Source organism: Rhinatrema bivittatum, chromosome 4 (assembly GCF_901001135.1).
Source record: "Rhinatrema bivittatum chromosome 4, aRhiBiv1.1, whole genome shotgun sequence".
NCBI lineage: Eukaryota > Metazoa > Chordata > Amphibia > Gymnophiona > Rhinatrematidae > Rhinatrema > Rhinatrema bivittatum.
Genome location: NC_042618.1, coordinates 259628046 through 259647110, shown reverse-complemented (window position 1 = coordinate 259647110; position 19065 = coordinate 259628046). Strand labels below are relative to the sequence as shown.

At 41.1% G+C, this 19065-nt stretch overlaps 1 protein-coding gene across 1 annotated transcript in view; it reads right to left on the bottom strand.

The window, feature by feature from the left end:
* The window catches only part of PHF21B (PHD finger protein 21B), an 888545-nt gene that overhangs the window by 763920 nt on the left and 105560 nt on the right, over positions 1 to 19065 (bottom strand). The window lies entirely within an intron of this gene.

Here is a 19065-nt window from a genome sequence, read left to right as displayed (position 1 = left end):
AAAAGAAAGTATCATGAGAATGCCTTCTAAGAAAATTAGCATTGGTGGCACCCTACTCCTATTGTATATGGTATAGAACTGGCACAGGCATAACAAAGAGATGTATATTTAGATGACAGTGAGATACTGTATATAAAAGCAAAGTAAATAATAAGCTGAAAATATATATACCCTATTTTTGGCTTTTAATTAAGAGGGTCATTTTCAAAGGAAAGTTCTGCAGTTAAAACAATGTTTACATGTATATATAATCATTTATGTAATTGCATGCTTGATATGTTGATAAACTTACGTGGATTGCAAACTGGCTAAAAGACAAGAAACAGAGTAGGATTAAATGGACAATTTTCTCAGTGGAAGGGAGTGGACAGTGGAGTGCCTCAGGGATCTGTATTGGGACCCTTACTTTTCAATATATTTATAAATGATCTGGAAAGAAATACGACGAGTGAGATAATCAAATTTGCAGATGACACAGAATTGTTCAGAGTAGTTAAATCACAAGCAGATTGTGATAAATTGCAGGAAGACCTTGTGAGACTGGAAAATTGGGCATCCAAATGGCAGATGAAATTTAATGTGGATAAGTGCAAGGTGATGCATATAGGGAAAAATAACCCATTCTATAATTACACAATGTTGAGATCCATATTAGGTGCTACAACCCAAGAAAGAGATCTAGGCATCATAGTGGATAACACATTGAAATCGTCGGTTCAGTGTGCTGCGGCAGTCAAAAGAGCAAACAGAATGTTGGGAATTATTAGAAAGGGAATGGAGAATAAAACGGAAAATGTCATAATGCCTCTGTATCGCTCCATGGTGAGACCGCACCTTGAATACAGTGTACAATTCTGGTCGCCGCATCTCAAAAAAGATATAATTGCGATGGAGAAGGTACAGAGAAGGGCTACCAAAATGATAAGGGGAATGGAACAGCTCCCCTATTAGGAAAGACTAAAGAGGTTAGGACTTTTCAGCTTGGAGAAGAAACGGCTGAGGGGGGATATGATAGAGATGTTTAAAATCATGAAAGGTCTAGAACGGGTAGATGTGAATCGGTTATTTACTCTTTCGGATAGTAGAAAGACTAGGGGACACTCCATGAAGTTAGCATGGGGCACATTTAAAACTAATCGGAGAAAGTTCTTTTTTACTCAATGCACAATTAAACTCTGGAAGATGTGGTTAGTGCAGTTAGCTAAGCTGTGTTTAAAAAAGGATTCGATAAGTTCTTGGAGGAGAAGTCCATTACCTGCTATTAAGTTCACTTAGGGGCAGATTTTAAATACTTGCGCGAACGCGTACTTTTTCGCTCAGCAGGCGCGAACAAAAGTACGCTGGATTTTATAAGATACGCGCGTATCTTATAAAATCCGGGGTCAGCGCGCGCAAGGGGGTGCACATTTGTGCAACCTGCGCGCGCCGAGCCCAGCGCGGCCTGCCTGTTCCCTCCGAGGCCGCTCCGATTTCAGAGCGGCCTCGGAGGGAACATTTCTTCGCCCTCCCCCACCTTCCCCTCCCTTCCCCTACCTAACCCACCCCCCCGGCCCTATCTAAACCCCCCCTACCTTTGTCGGCAAAGTTACGCCCCCGGGCCGGCGCCACGCCCCCGGGCCCGCCCCCGAAACACCGCGGCACACCCCCGAAACGCCACGTCGTTTCGGGAACGCCCCCGGACATGCCCCCCGGACACACCCCCTCCCTCCCCTTTTCGAAAGGCCCGGGACTTACGCGCGCTGGCGGCCTATGCAAAATAGGTACGCCGGTGCACGCAGGCCTTTTAAAATCTGCCCCTTAGAGAATAGCCACTGCCATTAGCAATGGTAACATGGAATAGACTTAGTTTTGGGTACTTGCCAGGTTCTTATAGCCTGGATTGGCCACTGTTGGAAACAGAATGCTGGGCTTGATGGACCCTTGGTCTGGCCCAGTATGGCATTCTCTTATGTTCTTATGTTCTTACACACTTATATCAGACTCATGTGTAAGTTTATCTAGATTGAGCAGTTGTAGTTGGGGAGGTTTTTGAACTTGTGCAAATTTTCACTTATATAAATAATTTTTCATGAAACATTTGTGCTGATTTAGTAGGCGTAACTTGTGTGGGTAGATGGGATAATTTTACAGTCTGCTTTGAAAATTGGTGTAATTTATACAAACATTTGCCAACTTTTTTTATGCATGTTACAATAATCACTCCCTAAATGACAAATGTAGGAGCCAAAATGGTACTAGCAGAGGAAAATCTTTAGGTCCGAGCTAATTCCTGACTTTTTTTTAATTTATATCTGCATCAATTTCCCAACTCCACAGTGGTGAAAAGGAAAGTGAAGCTCAGTGAACCTATCTGTCTGAGCCCTTGGTAATCCCTTCATCCAGCACAACAGACAGGTTTCTACTCTGCTTGGTGCCCCCCCTTTCTCCTCCAACCTCACCCCCCACCCTATATATGACCGCATGTAAACAAACTAAATGTAGGTATCTAGAGGTCAATATTCAAAAAAAGCTGATTCAATTATTAGAAATGTAGATAGCAGGGTGGCTGGTGGATGTGAGGACCGCCTGGTAACTTGCCTGCCTGGTGCAAAAGTTGCAAACCTCATGCGTCACCTAGATAGGATTATAGACAGTACTGGGGAGGAGGCAGCTGTCGTGGTATAGGTGGGCAAAAATGACTTAGGAAAATGTGGGAGAGAGGTTCTGGAAGCCAAATTTAGGATATTAGGTAGAAAGAATCAAGAACCACCAGGGTGGCATTCTCTGAAATGCTTCCTGTTCCACATGCAGGTCCCCAGAGGCAGGCAGAGCTCCAGAGTTTTAATGCGTGGATGAAACAATGGTGCAGGGAAGAGGGATTCAGTTTTATAAGGAACTGGAGAAACTTTTGGGGAAGGGGGAGACTTTTCGAAAAGATGGGCTCTCCCTTAACCAGAGTAGAACCAAGCTGCTGGCACTAACTTTTAAAAAGGAGATAGAGCCACTTTTAAACTAGAACAAGGGGAAAAGCCAACAGTCACTCAGCACTGCATGGTTTGGAGGAATGTATCCTTGAAGGATACTAATGAAACAGGAGAGTTAGGGCATCCCAAAAGAGAGGTTCCAATAAAAGCAAATGTAGTCCATGTGCCTATATTTAAAAAAATCACCTGAGCTAAAGATTTCCAAATTAGCCCTATCAACTGAAAAGTAGGTTGTTAATACAAACAAAAAACACACTTTGAAATGTCTGTATGCCAATGCCAGAAGTCTAAGAAGTAAGATGGGAGAGTTAAGAGTGTATAGCAGTAAATGATGAGATTGACATAACTGGCTTCACAGAGACCTGGTGGAAGGAGGATAACTAATGGGACAGTGCTGTATCAGGGTAAAATTTATATCGCAATGATAGGGAGGATCAACTTTGTGGGGGTGTGGCACTTTATGTCCAGGAGGGTATACAGTCCAACAGGATAAAGATCATACAAGAGACTAAATGCTCAGTAGAATTTATATGGATAGAAATCCCATGTGTGTTAGGAAGAGTATAGTGATAGGAGTATACTACCATACACCTGGACAAAATGATCAGACAGATGATGAAATACTAAGAGAAATCAGGGAAGCTAACCAAGTTGGCAGTGCAGTAATAATGGGAGATTTCAATTATCCCAATACTGACTGGGTAAATGTAATATCAGGATGTTAGAGACATAAAGTTCCTGGATGTAATAAATGACTGCTTCATGGAGCAATTGGTTCAGGAACAAATGAGAAAAGAAGCTATTTTAGATTTAATTCTAAGTGGAACGCAGGATTTGGTGAGAGAGGTAAAAGGTGGTGGGCCTACTTGGCAATAGTGATCATAACATGATCAAATTTAAACTAATAACTGGAAGGGGGAACAATAAATAAATCTACAGCTCTAACACTAAATTTTCAAAAGAGAAACTTTGATAAAATGAGGAAAATGGTTAGAAAAAAACTAAAAGATGCAGCTGCAAAGGTTAAAAGTGACCAACAGGCATGGACATTGTTTAAAAATACAATCCTAGATGTGCAGTCCAGATATATTCCACACTTTAAGAAAGGTGGAAGGAAGGCACAATGACAAGCATGGTTAATAGGTGAGGTGAAAGAGGCTATTTTAGCCAAAAAACATCTTTCAAAAATTGGAAGAACGATCCATCTGAAAAAAATAGGAAAAAGCATAAGTATTGTCAAGTTAAGTGTAAAACATTGATAAAACAGGTGAAGAGAGAATTTGAAATGAAGCTGGCCGAAGAGGCAAAAACTCATAATAAAAACTTTTTGAAATATATCTGAAGCAAGAAACCTCTGAGGGAGTCAGTTGGACCGTTAGATGACCGAGGGGTTAAAGGGGCTCTTCGGGAAGATAAGGCCATTGCAGAAAGATTAAATGAATTCTTTGCTTCTGTGTTTACTAATGAGGATGTTGGGGAGATTCCAGTTCCAAAGATGGTTTTCAAGGGCGATGATTCGGATGAACTGAACCAAATCACTGTGAACCTGGAAGATGAGGTAGGCCAGATTGACAAACTGAAGAGTAGCAAATCACCTGGACCAGATGGTATTCATTCCAGGATTCTGAAGGAACTCAAACATGAAATTTCAGATTAGTTGAAACATGTAACCTATCATTAAAATCATCCATTGTACCTGAAGCCTAGAAGGTGGCCAATGTAACCCCAATATTTAAAAAGGTCTCCAGGGGTGATCCAGAAAACTATAGACCAGTGAGACTGACTTTAGTGCCAGGAAAAATAGTGGAAACTATTCTAAATATCAAAATCACAGAGCATATAAAAGACATGGGGACCGATGCAATACAGTGCGCTCAGCCGAGTGCACTGTTTAACCCGCTGTCGGACGTGGGTTAAATAGGCGCTAATCCACCCCCTAATGCAATAGGGGGATTAGCGCCTATTTAATGCGCGTCCGACGTGGAGTGAATGAGTTAGCGCTCATCACATGCAAATGCATGTGAATGGAGCAGGCGTTAATAGCTGAGTGCACTGAAAAAAAGTACAGAAAAACAGAAAAAACAGCTTTTCTGTACATTTTAAAAGTAAAAAAAAAAAGAAAAAACAAATTTCTGCCAACCGCTTTGAAGATCGACGCTGATATGCTTGGCATTGGTTTTCATAACAGCCCGGCTGCAGTAATGAAAACCGATGCTGAGTTTATCTGCATCGGTTAGCAAGGAGGCGCTAAGGTCTCCTTGCTAAAGTGCCCTAGTGCCTCCTTGCTAGCGCGACCCCCTAAATTTGCGTATTGCATGGCGCTCCCTTTGCAGGCACCATGCGTGCATTAAGAAAGCAGGCGTTGAATAGTCAGCGCCCGCTTTCCGCAAATAATATTGCATCGGCCCCATAGTTTATTGAACACAGTCAGCATGGATTTACCAAAGGGAAGTCTTGCCTCACAAATCTGCTTCATTTTTTTGAAGGGGATAATAAACATGTGGATAAAGGTGAACTGGTAGACACAGAGTATTTGGATTTTCAGAAGGCGTTTGACAAAGTCCCTCATGAGAGGCTTCTATGAAAACTAAAAAGTTATGGGATAGGAGACAATGTATTTTCGTCGATTACAAGCTGGTTAAAAGACAAGAAATAGAGAGTAGGATTAAATGGTCAATTTTCTCAGTGGAAAAGGGTAAACTGTGCAGTGCTCAGGGATCTGTACTTGGTGCGAGACTGGAAGATTGGGCATCCAAATGGAAAATAAAATTTAATGTGGACAAGTGCAAGGTGATGCATATAGGAAAAAATAATCCATGCTGTAGTTACACTATGTTAGGTTCCATATTAGGAGCTACCACCCAGGAAAAAGATCTAGATGTCATAGTAGATAATTCATTAAAATCATCAGCTCAGTGTGCTGTGGCAGTTAAAAAAGCAAACAGAATGTTAGGAATTATTAGGAAGGGAATGGTGAATAAAACAGAAAATGTCATAATGCCTCTTTATCGCTCCATGGTGAGACACCTTAAGTACTATGTACAATTCTGGTCGCTGCATCTCAAAAAAGATATAGTTACGATGGAAAAGGTATAGATAAGGACAACCAAAATGATAAAGGGGATTGAACAGGTCACCTATGAGGAAAGGCCAAAGAGGTTAGGGCTGTTCAGCTTGGAGAAGAGATGGCTGAGGGGAGATATGATAGAGATCTTTAAAATCATGAGAGGTCTAGAACAGGTAAATGTGAATTGGTTATTTACTTTTTCGGATAATAGAAGGACTAAGGGGTACTCCATGAAGTTAGCAAGTAGCACATTTAAAACTAATTGCAGAAAATTATTTTCACTCAACGCACAATTAAGCTCTGGAATTTGCTGCCAAAGGATGTGGTTAGTACAGTTAGTGTAGCTGGGTTTTAAAAGGTTTGGATAAGTTCTTCAAGGAGAAATCCATTAACTGCTATTAATCAAGTTGTCTTAGAAAATATCCACTGCTATTATTGGTATCAGTAGCATGGGAACTACTTAGTGGTTTGGGTCTTGCCAGGTACTTGTAGCCTGGATTGGCCACTGTTGGAAACAGGATGCTGGTCTTGATGGACCCTTGGCCTGACCCAGTTTGGCAATTTCTTATGTTCTTATGTATGTTGGAAGTTAGGAGCGCCCAATTTGCTTCCTGTTATTTTTAGGCACACAACGAAGCAGTCTGGTACTTTAAAGTACATTCTTGTAGCTACCTCTGTCCTTCCAAAAAGCATCTGTTTCTTGCTCAGTCATGCTTGCATACCTGTGCTCTAGTGCAAAGCAGCTGTCTTGCTGCAGGAGGGCCATACCATGTCCAACACATACAGCCACAAACGATTCATTTTTTTCTCTTAAGAAAAGGCAAAAAAAAAAACCCTGCTTGTCCAGCAATTAACTCACTTATATTACCTGTCTAAGCAAACTGAGAATCTCTCCTTACCTGCAATAAAACCTTTAAAGCTAATTTTTTTTCTTCAGGCCACAAGACACAGCTCTCTGTATTAAAGAAACATTTTTAAGCTGTTTGGCTTTTGTGCTCCTCCCTGAGCCACAGTGTTTTAAACTCCTCAATGCTTTGTACATAGCTAGCAGCAATGCTTGTTTGGCAGGCATCACATAACAACAAATGTTCTTTTCTTCTCTACTTTCTTTTCCTCCCCTGGAGACTTGGATTTCTGCCTATGTAGTGCATAGTGCACAGACTCCAGCCTTTTGTCTAACAAATGCCAGTTTTATTTACATTAATCATCAGACAAACATGTAGACTGCTTACTTTCAGCAGTGTACTTCCAGCTTTACCTCCTGGAAATGTGAGGCCTTCTGTTCCCAGTTGAGCTCACTCTCTTATCTGCTCAGCAGGGTCCTACCCACAGAGCTATCTCTCTCTCTCTCTCTCTAGATTTCACGGTGGACTAGTTTGATGCCTGGTTCCATACAGGTTAATGAGGGGATGTAGGGAAACTCCTTTGCAAGATTTTCTTGATACTAAAATAACTTTACTCTCATCAGTAAGTAACTGCATAGAAGAACAAGTTAACTTTCAAAATCCATGCAACCAGAAACAGAGTTCTTCTGTATGGTCAGTATCCTCTAGTATTGAAAAGAGGATGGAATCTCCCATCTTTTATTTTATTTTATTTAAATTAATTTATATACCGGAGGTTCCTGTATAATATACATATCACCCCGGTTCACAAAGAACAGTAACTATCGCTACAAATAGCGGTTTACATAGAACAGAATAAAAGAAGTTTTACATTGAACAAAAACAAAGTAATAAGTTTTACATTGAAGTCAGCATGTGTAAATTTCTGATTAACAAAGGAAGAAAAAAATAGATCTGAATAACTCGTTGTGGGCTTGAAAAGACTTTTCTTCGTGTTCTTGGCTCTAGGGGAAAGCTTGTTTGAAAAGCCAAGTCTTAAGTTTCCCTTTAAATGTAGAGTGGCATGGTTCTAAACGAAGGTCTGGAGGGAGCGAGTTCCAAAGTGAAGGGCCTGCTGTGGATAATGCACGTTTCCTCAGAACGGATTTCATAGGTTGTGTGATTAGTCTGTTCTGATAGGCGCTTCTGGTTGGTTTCACAGATGTGTGTAATTGAATTTGGAATGTTAGGTTGAGAGGTGCGATGTTGTGTAAGGCCTATGTATCATCATTAAAGACTTGAACTGGATCCTGTATTTAATTGGAAGCCAGTGGAGATGGTGGAGAATTGGGGTGATATGATCTCTCTTTTTGGCATTTGATAGAATTCTTGCAGAGGCATTCAGGACCATCTGAAGTGGTTTGATGGTACATGCTGGAAGGCCTAGGAGGAGAGAGTTACAATAATCCAGCTTTGGGAGTATGATGGCTTGTAAAACCATGCGGAAGTCTCTGTATAGGAGGAGAGGTTTAAGTTTCTTTAATGTTTGAAGTTTAAAGAAACATTCTTTTGTTGTGTTGTTGACGAATTTGTTGAGACTGAGTCTGTTGTCTATGATGACTCCCAGATCTCTAACTTGTTGTGTGGTGGAGAGCCCTGTGGTGACCGGATGTTGATTAGTGTTAGAATGTGAGGAAGGGGTATAGTTTTCCGGAGTTATAATGAGGATTTCAGTTTTGTTTTTATTTAGAACCAAGTTGAGGCTGGTGAGTAGATTGTTGATAGCTGACAGACATTTATTCCAGAATGATATGGCTTTGTATATGGAATCTTCTATAGGGATGAGGATTTGAATATCATCCGCGTATAGGTAATGTCTTAGCTTAAGGTTAGTGAGAAGTTGACAAAGTGGGAGTAGATAAATATTGAAAAGAGTCGGGGAGAGGGATGATCCTTGTGGTACCCCCCTTTTGGATTCGATGGTGTGGGACTCTTTGTTATTTATCTTGACCTTGTATGTTCTGTTCTCCAAAAATGATTTGAACCAGTTAAAAACTACTCCTGTAACGCCAATGTCTATTAGGCGTTGTTATATCTTTTGTATAAATGCTGGATAGGAGAGAATTTCTGATGAAGTATATTTCTCTGTTTCTGGATATGGATGCTTTGAGATTCCAAGAGAATCCGGGATGGACGGAAATGACAAAGACTCAGATGAATTTGAGTTCGAGTCCTTTATCTACATTAGGGACATGGATCGAGCCTGTGAAGATTTAGGCTCTTCTTCCTCTCTCCTTGGCCTTTGAAAAGATTAAATCTGCAAAAGAGACTAAAGCTTTTTCCTAAAATTTTTCAAAAACTGGATTGCATTCTCTTAATGATAATAGTATTTTTGTCATATAGTGACATATGAAGTCATGCCACAAATTTTACACAAATGTGGAGCTGTCATCGCTCAGTAGGAAAGTCACAAAAGAGTTACCAGATTCTGGAACTAGAATCTGTGGTGACTGTTTTGATGCCATTGGCATTAATTTCCAGAGTTCATTCTTAATCAGTACCAGCAAATAAGGCACAGACTTCTATACAAATGATGATACCAAAGATGATGGTGCCAACCTGTGAGCTGATGAAGATGGAGCCAAATTCTGCACTGATGACTTCAGTGCCAATTTGGATGGTACTGATTTCGGTGCCAGTAAAGAATAAGGTTCAATGCCAGATAGCACCTTTGTGGAACCCACAAGAGAGGGAGCTATACCCAATTTAGTGCTCACTAATTTAGATAATGTCTCTGATGTCCAGGTGAGCGCCCACCTCAGCACCAGTAATCATCAAATGGTATGGTTTAATATCACAAAAAGGATACGGAAAAGAAGCACATGGACCCGAGTTTTGCATTTCAAAAACACAGACTTTGATGAAATGGGGAAGTACCTGGAGGAAGAAATAGTAGGCTGGGAGAACGAGAGAGATGTGGAACAACAGTGGACCAAACTAAAAGGAGCAATTACCAAGGCAACTAATCTTTATATTAGAAAAGTAAAGAAAAGAAAAATGAAACCTATCTGGTTCTCCAAGGAGGTGGCGGACAAAATAAAAGCTAAAAGAACAGCATTCAAGAAATATAAAGATCCCAAGGGTGGGAGCACAAAGAGAAATATCTGGTAGAACTGAGGGAGACAAAGAAAGTAATCAAGATGGAAAAAAGTCAAGCAGAAGAAAGGACTGCCAAAGAGGTAAAGAGAGGTGACAAAACATTTTTCAGATACATCAGTCAAAGGAGAAAAGTTCAAAGTAGTATAGTGAAATTGAAAGATGAAAAGGATCAATGTGTGGAGAGAGATGAAGAAATGGCAGAAATGTTAAACAAATACTTAAGTTCTGTGTTCACTAAAGAAGACCCTGGAGAAGGACCGTCGCTAATTAACAAGAAAATAGAGGGAAATGGAGTAGATGTAACTCCATTTACAGTAGAGAATGTATGGGAAGAGCTGGGGAAACTGAAAGTGGACAAAGCCATGGGGCCTGATGAGGTTCATCCCAGGATACTGAGGGAGCTCAGAGATGTGCTGGCAGGTCCACTGTGTGACCTGTTCAATAGATCCCTAGAAACGGGAGTGGTGCCAAGTGATTGGAGAAGAGCGGTGGTGATCCCACTTCACAAGAGTGGAAACAGAGAAGAGGCTGGTAACTACAGTCTGGTTAGGCTCACCTCGGTGGTGGGAAAAGTAATGGAGTCACTGTTAAAAGAAGGAATAGTGAACTATCTACAGTAGGACGAATTGCTGGACGAGAGGCAGCATGGATTCACAAGGGGAAGATCCTGTCAGACAAATATGATAGACTTTTTTGACTGGGTAACCAAGGAATTGGATCAAGGAATGGCACTCGATGTCATCTACTTGGACTTCAGCAAAGCTTTTGATACGGTTCTGCACAGGAGACTGGTGAATAAAATAAGAAGCTTAGGAGTGAGTGCCGAGGTGGTGGCCTGGATTGCAAAGCAAACTGGTTGACAGACAGAAGACAATGTGTGATGGTAAATGGAACTTACTCTGAAGAGAGAGCAGTGTTGAGCAGAGTGCCACAAGGGTCGGTGTTGGGACCGGTCCTGTTCAATATCTTTGTGAGCAACATTGCGGACGGGATAGAAGGTAAGGTTTGTCTTTTTGCAGATGACACTAAGATCTGCAACAGAGTGGACACGCCAGAAGGAGTGGAGAGAATGAGACGGGATTTAAGGAAACTGGAAGAGTGGTCAAAGATATGGCAGCTGAGATTCAAAGCCAAGAAGTGCAGAATCATGCATATGGGGTGTGGAAATCTGAATGAACTGTATTCGATGGGGGGAGAAGGGCTGATGTGTACGGGGCAGGAGAGAGATCTTGGGGTGATAGTGTCTAATGATCTGAAGTCGGCGAAACAATGTGACAAGGTGATAGCTAAAGCCAGAAGAATTCTGGGCTGCATAGAGAGAGGAATATCGAATAAGAAAAGGGAAGTGATTATCCCCTTGTACAGGTCCTTGGTGAGGCCTCACCTAGAGTACTGTGTTCAGTTCTGGAGACCATATCTCTGAAAGGACAGAGATAGGATGGAGGCAGTCCAGAGAAGGGCGACCAAAAAGGTGGAGGGTCTTCATCAAATGACTTATGAGGAGAGATTGAAGAATCTAAATATGTACACCCTGGAGGAAAGGAGGAGCAGGGGTGATATGATACAGACTTTCAGATACTTGAAAGGTTTTAATGATCCAAAGACAATGACAAACATTTTCCGTTGCAAAAAAATCAGCAGAACCAGGGTCACGATTTAAAACTCCAGGGAGGAAGACTCAGAACCAATGTCAGGAAGTATTTCTTCACGGAGAGGGTGGTGGATGCCTGGAACGCCCTTCCGGAGGAAGTGGTGAAGACCAAAACTGTGAAGGATTTCAAAGGGGCGTGGGATAAATACTGTGGATCAATAAAGTCTAGAGGATGTGAATGAAGAGAAAAGGCATGGGGGTGGCTTGCGGGAATGACGGCTACTACCTGGAGATGAATATCCTTATTCAATAAACATACACATGGTTAATGCGACTCCAACATTGCTCTATGCTTCAACAGCAAGAGGAAATGTGGAAAAAAGGATTTGCATCCACATAAAAACAGGGGAGTAGCTTGCTTGTTACGGCGGTTACTACCCCAAACCAAAAATGCCTGATACTTCACTTTCAATGCATATCCAGCATAGCTCTCTGCTTCAACAGCAGGGGGAATGAAGAAAAGATGTTTTATATTCAGACATATACCAACAAGGACTGAATTACATAGTCTGGGTAAAACAAATAAGCATGGGTGTAGCTTGCTTGTTACGGCGGTTACTCCCCCCAAATCAAGCCTGATACTTCACTTAGAAAACATATCCAGCGCAGCCCACTGCCTCAACGGCAGGGAGAATAAAAGGAGGATTTATATTCAAACAACCAACAAAGACTGAATTCACAGGCTGGCTAAACAAGCATGGGAGAAGCTGGCTTATTACAGTGGTTACTACCCCAAACCAATTAGCTGGAAACTTCACTCAGATGCAGCTCCAGCACTGCTATCTACGATGGTGGGGGTGAAAGGGAAATAGAACCAAAAAAGTTAATTAAAGGGACAAGATTAACAGAAAAGTATGAAGAAAAAAAAGTGTGAAAGCTTGCTGGGCAGACTGGATGGACCATTTGGTCTTCTTCTGCCGTCGTTTCTATGTTTCTATGAAACCGACAGATGGTGCTAATATTTTCTGTGCCACAGATGATTTCTCTGTTTCCTTTGAGGATTTATGGGAGGACTTGTGTCCCATCTTGAACTTAGTTTTATCCCTGTGAGAATGTGAAGAAGAAGAAGTAGCATCCTTACATTGGTGCCTGGGTAACTCTGGCCTTTTTTTTTCTTTTTGGGCTCTGGCCCTTTCAGAGTTAAGGATTTGATTCCCTCAAGGGAAAAAGCCTCAGAGAATAATTCATTTGCCTGTACCTTCATCTCTGGATGACATTCTAGCAAAGGCTTCACAATTTGCAGTATCATACAAAGGTCCTCTAGCAGCATAAACATATCTTGTGAAGATAAGCCATAGCCTCCTTGTGATTACTCTTCTTACACAACTTAAACGGAGCTTTCCCAAAAAGACTAACTCAATTTTATTTTAAGACGGAGAGACTCATCAGGGAAAACACTGAAATATCTAAAAAACATAAATACTGATATGTCACTAGGGACAATAGTGCAAAAAGAAAAAAGAACATGCTGATGAAAAGAGAGAGCAAAGTTTTTCTTGCCACTGCAGCAGAAGAAAAAGAACTGAGGAGAGTCGCGCAGGAATTCCCGTGCTTCCTCAAACACATTTTCCTTCTTCAGCTCTGAGAGAGCACATCTAAGCCAGTGCTGTCGGATGATGTCACCCACTTGTGTGGTTGTATTTCATCCTGCTTGCCATGAAGACCTTTCGAGTTACCCAGGTAAACCACATGGTTTAAATTTCTGGCCCCTGTAATAGGATAAATTTTACCATGTAAGTTATTACCTAGGTCAAAATTATCCAGATAAGGTAGAGGTGTTCATGGTGCATTCTGGGGTGGATTTATGTTAGCCAGAAAATATATCCAAATAATAAATTAATACAGCAAAATCTAAAAGCAGTCCTAAAGATATCCAAGTACATGTACCCAGATAACTTTAACCTTTACAGGCTATATACAAAATGAAGCTGTTTAAGTAGCAAAAAAAAAAAAAAAACCTTCTGGGATAGCAGCAGCATAGTGCCTGATGGGCATCTTCCCCCCAAAACACCCTCCAAAGATTTACAAGACATTGCAGGACATAATAGCCTGAGAAGCCTTCCTGCCCCCTACACAATTTTTCATATGTTATGCAGGTTCTGGGACCCTGTTTTTGAAGGTTGGGGTTTGTTTGTTTTTTTTTGCTAAAATAGCCTGTTTTGCCTCCCCTTTTAACCATACCAGTAACCATTTGGCCTTCCTTCCATTTTTCTTAAAGTACTGGCTCCTTCCCAATACATCTAAATTCCTATTGTAGGGAATCCTTGGTCCCACACTAACTGAATCTAGATCCCTGACTGATAGGTAATAGGTAGAAGACATAGACCATTCCTTGCAGCATATTCCCCTGAGGATGCCTGCAATGTCCTTGTCTAGAAGGGAAGCTTGGAGCCTTAGTATTTGTGGTCAGTTTGGTTTTGTTTTTGTTAAGAGAGGAGCTGTTGTTTTTTTTGTTCCTGCACTGTTTTTAGTTGAGAGACTGCCCAATTCCAGTGCATCCCTTGGCTGATAGGGGGCTATTCCTTTGAGAATAAAAAGGATTTTAGTAAGAAGTTTTTCCAAATTTGGATGTGCCCAGGTGTAATCCTGCAATCCCCATAACCGAATGACAGGAGGGAGAAGACCTGGTTATTCCTTTCAATCCAGTGAGAGAACTTCAGTGACTTCTCACTCAGTGGTGAACTTTTTGGATTTTTGAGAATTACATTTTAGTGAGGAGGTTTTTCTGTACCACCCATCTTCACTGTTTGGCTGGATTGTAAAAGTCTTGCTGATATCCAGAAAATTACCTTTTCCCCTAAGAGGTCAAACTACAGAAAGAATCCAGAGGAGAAGGGTTTCAAAATCAAAATGGATACCTCAACCAGATCTTCACCCTAGGGAACACAGGACACAAGCTGAGAACATCTGGGACTCTGTTGGACTGCAAGTAGAAGACTTTTTTGGGATTTAGGGGACTCCCCTCATTAAGTTTCCCTTCTTAGCTTGAACCCTTGCCCTACAGTCAAGAAAAGGGGGGGGGGGTGAGCTGCTCCCAGAGAATAGTACTAAGGCTATCCGCACAGAGTGAAGAATTGAGAGTTCCCTATGTATGGCTCAGATCAAACATAGATGCGAAGTAAGACAAGTACCCATTGACTGGATATTTATTTAATTTCTCCAAATCAAGGTAAAGTTTCTTTTAAATACCCACATTGTGTCCTGCCTATTTCTACATTTATAACATCACCAAAGCGGACAGTAATACACCCCAGGGAGGATTCCCATTCACTACTTTGGTCTAAAAGGTTGGCCGTCCATTGCTCCTACCATGTGACAGGGGCCAGCCAATGGCACTGATAGCCCCTGTCACATGGTAAGGACAAAGGGCCATCGGCGCCATTTTGTTTACTGGCAGCTGACAGCCCGAGAGCGGAAGATTGCTCCCAGGACCCCCGCTGGACCACCAGGTACTTTAGAAAAGTTTTTAGGGGGGTCGTGAGGGTGGGGGGATTCTAAATAATGAGATGTAAAGGGTCGGGTGGGGGGTGGGATTTCGGCTCGGGACAGCTGAAAAAAAAAAGCGGTCCCACGGAAACGAAGATTTCCTGCGGCTCTAGTATGAACACGATTCCGGAAATGATTACGGAACCGATTCACATCCCTAGTAAACATCAGCCTTATTCCCCTCACTGTGTACAGTTTCTTTGTAATGCCGTACCAAAATGCATGACTCTGCTCTTCTTGGCATTGAATCCCAGCTGCCAAACCTTCAACCACACCTACAGCTTTCTTAGATCACTTCTTATTTTTTCTACTCCTTCAGGTGTGCCCACTCTATTTCAGACCTTAGTGTCATCTGTAAAAAGACAAACTTTATCTTCTAATCTCTCCTCGTTATGACTCAGAAAGACACTGAACAGAACAGGTCCCAAAACTGATCCTTGAGGAGCTCCACTTATTACTTTTCTTTCTTCAGAATAGGCTCCATTTACCACTACTCAGTGACATCTATCACTCAGTCAATTTGTAATCCATTTTATCACCTTGGGACCCATTCCCAGGCTTCTCATTTTATTCATGAGCCTCCTATGTAGGACCATATCAAAAAAGGCTTGCTAAAATCCAAGTAAACCACATCAAGTGCTCTTCCATGATCTACTTCTCTAGTCACCTAATCAAAACAAATCAATCAGGTTCATTTGACATTATCTTCCTCTGGTGAAATCAGGTTGTCTTGGATATGGCAACCCTTTGTTTTGTAGATAGTTCATTATCCTTTCCTTCAGCAGTCACTTCATTAATTTTCCCACCACAGAGGTAAGGCTAACCATCCCATAGTTTCCAGCTTTTTCCCTATCACTTTTGTGAAGTGGGACCATAATCGCCTTTCTCCAATCTGGTGGCACCGCTCCAGTCTCCAAGGATCTATTGAACAGAAGACCCTCCAGCACTTCTCTGAGATCCTTTAGTATCCCAGGATGTATTTCATCTGGCCCTATGGATCTTGCCCATTTCCAGTTTTGATAGTTCCACAATAACACTCCCTTCTGTAAATGGGGTTGTTTCTACCACACACCCATCAACAGCGGTCCTTCTCAATGGCCTTCTTTAGTGAACACTTAATTGAAGTATTTTTAATAATTCTATTTCCTTATTTTTCTCCATAATTTGCTTCTTGCCGCCTAGACTTTTCTATCTTGTTTGTAACCTCTGTGCAAGCCTATAAACCGTGATCTGATCAGTGTTTTTTCTAACTTTATTATTACATATTCTAGCTGCTGGTAACACTGGAAAATAAAAAAATTGAGTTTGAGATACCTATCCAGCTCAGGCCTTTTACAACCCAGGCCCACTACACCATCTGCTTGACCCACATTCTTTTCTGAATTCTCCTGAGAGACTAGCACTTAGCTAGCTCTGGTACAGACCCTCTCACATTTTATCTACCCTGTCTGGGAGGGGTTTACATACAAGATTGGAGGATCAGAATGTTGCTGGATCCTAGATTTTTTTAAATTATGGGGGTGGGTGGGGAGAACTGGGTGCTACTCAGACCACTACATTTTTTTTATTTTTCTTATCATGAAAGATTTAGGGCAGCAGTTTTTCTGACCAGTTAGATACATATATGGCAAATATGGCAACACATAAATGAGCCATGATTCAGATCCCTTTGATTAGGATATAAAAGCTTCAGCATCAGAAAATATTGGCACATTTTACACATGCATTCCATCTTTCAAGAGCACCTATGTTTGCCCTTAAGAGAGCCTGCAATCTTCGTGATTGCCTAGTGTCATCAACTCTTTATTCTGATTTGCCCAATGATGATACAGAAATTGAAAGTATGAAGCGAGGTTATGTCCCTTGTCAATGATACAGCATCTGTTGTCATTCTTTCAGCAGGGAGGTTCTCCCATTTCCTGTGCAACATCCTCACATTCTACTGCAATTTAGTACTTTCATGTAATCTGGTGTTCATGCATGTTAGCATATATTGGCAAGAGTACATGCATTTTTCATGTTCAAGAACATTTGAGCTGCATCCTCTGTAAGAAATTAGAAGCACCAGTAGTTACTTATTGGATGGCAGTGCCCTGCTCATTGGAAGAGATGAGATTCACAATATTAGAACAACCACAACCAAACAGGAGGGGAGGAGATTTCAACAAGTAATTGTTATTACTTGAACAATGTTTTGTTTATAAATGTAACACTGTTATCCCCAATGGATTAAACAAAGAAATTGAATGGGCTATATTCTACTAAGTGCCTTTTAGTAGTGTTTCCCTTCTGCCTCTTTTATAGAGATATGACATAATCAGAATCTGATTATTTGATTGGCTAACTTTTTTTTTTTTTCCAGATTGCATTATGTTCTTACATTAGACGCTTTGACATTTACCTTGATGTAGCCATATTGTTGAAATTTGAAGAAATGATGGTTTGTTTTTTTGAATAGTGAGTGTTTGTAGCACTGATCATCTCCATGACCACCTCTTTTTATCCAGCTAAATTTTTGCAGATGAGTTTCCCAGCCAAAGTTTAGCCAGAGAGATGGGGGAAATATTCAAATATTGTGTTTTGTCCAGCTAACTCCAAAAATTCCCTGAACATTCCCTTTGAATATCAACCTCACTTTGTCCAGTGCCACTGCTAAGGCAGTGTGCTACCAGCATTTAAAGGCCCCATGTCTTTTGCATTGCCTAGCCACACAGAAGAGGGATCCTGTGCCCTGTAATGATTCAAAACAGCAACGTTTAGAGAAGGGAAAAATGACTGAGTGGCAATTGTCAGTCTTTGCCCACAGATGTCCATTTGCTTGTATATTGTTAACCATCGTAATTTTGTAAACCGTTGTGATGGTGAAACCGAACGACAGTATATAAAACTCGATAAATAAATAAATATTACATGATTATTTCATTTAATACTGACATACATCCCTCAAGATGCATGTCATTACTCAATGAAGATAAATGTACCCCACACTAAATATTTTGTTTAACTCACTATGGATTTTATATTCTAAGTACAGGCAGATCAAACCTTTCACAACCGAAGAGAACAGAGAAGCAGTTGTGATGCTCAAGAGAAGTCAGGACCCACATGCAACAACCAAGTAAAAGTACACAGACAACTCTTAGCACAAGCCAACCAATATCATAGAGTAGTAGGCAAAAAATACTAATTAAAATGTTAATTTATTGAACTTCCAGTGATGATGCATTGCTGAACGGATGTCGCTAGTCAGAGCTCCCTGGGGATCAGCAGTAATATTAACTTTTTCTTCATTCATCCACTGGAATCAATTGCAGATCTTTGTTCATTGATTGTTGGCCTCTCCTCATGAACAATTTTGTTATAAAAAAAAAAGTCACAGGAAATGTCTACTAAATCCAAGAGAATGGGGACATACAAGCACATGTGGGCTGAGGATAAAATGGCCCCAGAAGTAGGCCTTGCAACGAGGGGAATCTCAGATGCCCTAGTGAGATAGCTATTAATGACAAGCTCCAATCCTCCTTGAATAAATTACATGATAAATTGGAAGCTAATCAGAAAGTGGATCGGTACGGAGACCAGCAACATTGGATGCAATGGTGATGCAGCTACAAAAGACAGCCCAGTAGCTAAAACATAAATGTGACAAGTTAGAAAATTGCAGCCGTGTAAATAATATCGGGATTATGGGGCTGCCTGAGATGCTGCAGGGAGAAACTTTGCTCCAATGATCTGAGACTGGGCTTCTGAAAATGCTAGCAATGAACACACAGCACCACTCATGATAGTGATGAGTGCTCACAGGTTAGGGCCACCGGCGCAATTGGGAAGCAAGTCATGGTAAGCGACAATCAAGTTTCTCAATTTTATCAATAAAATGAAAATCTTGATAGCCTATCACACCCCAAAAGATCT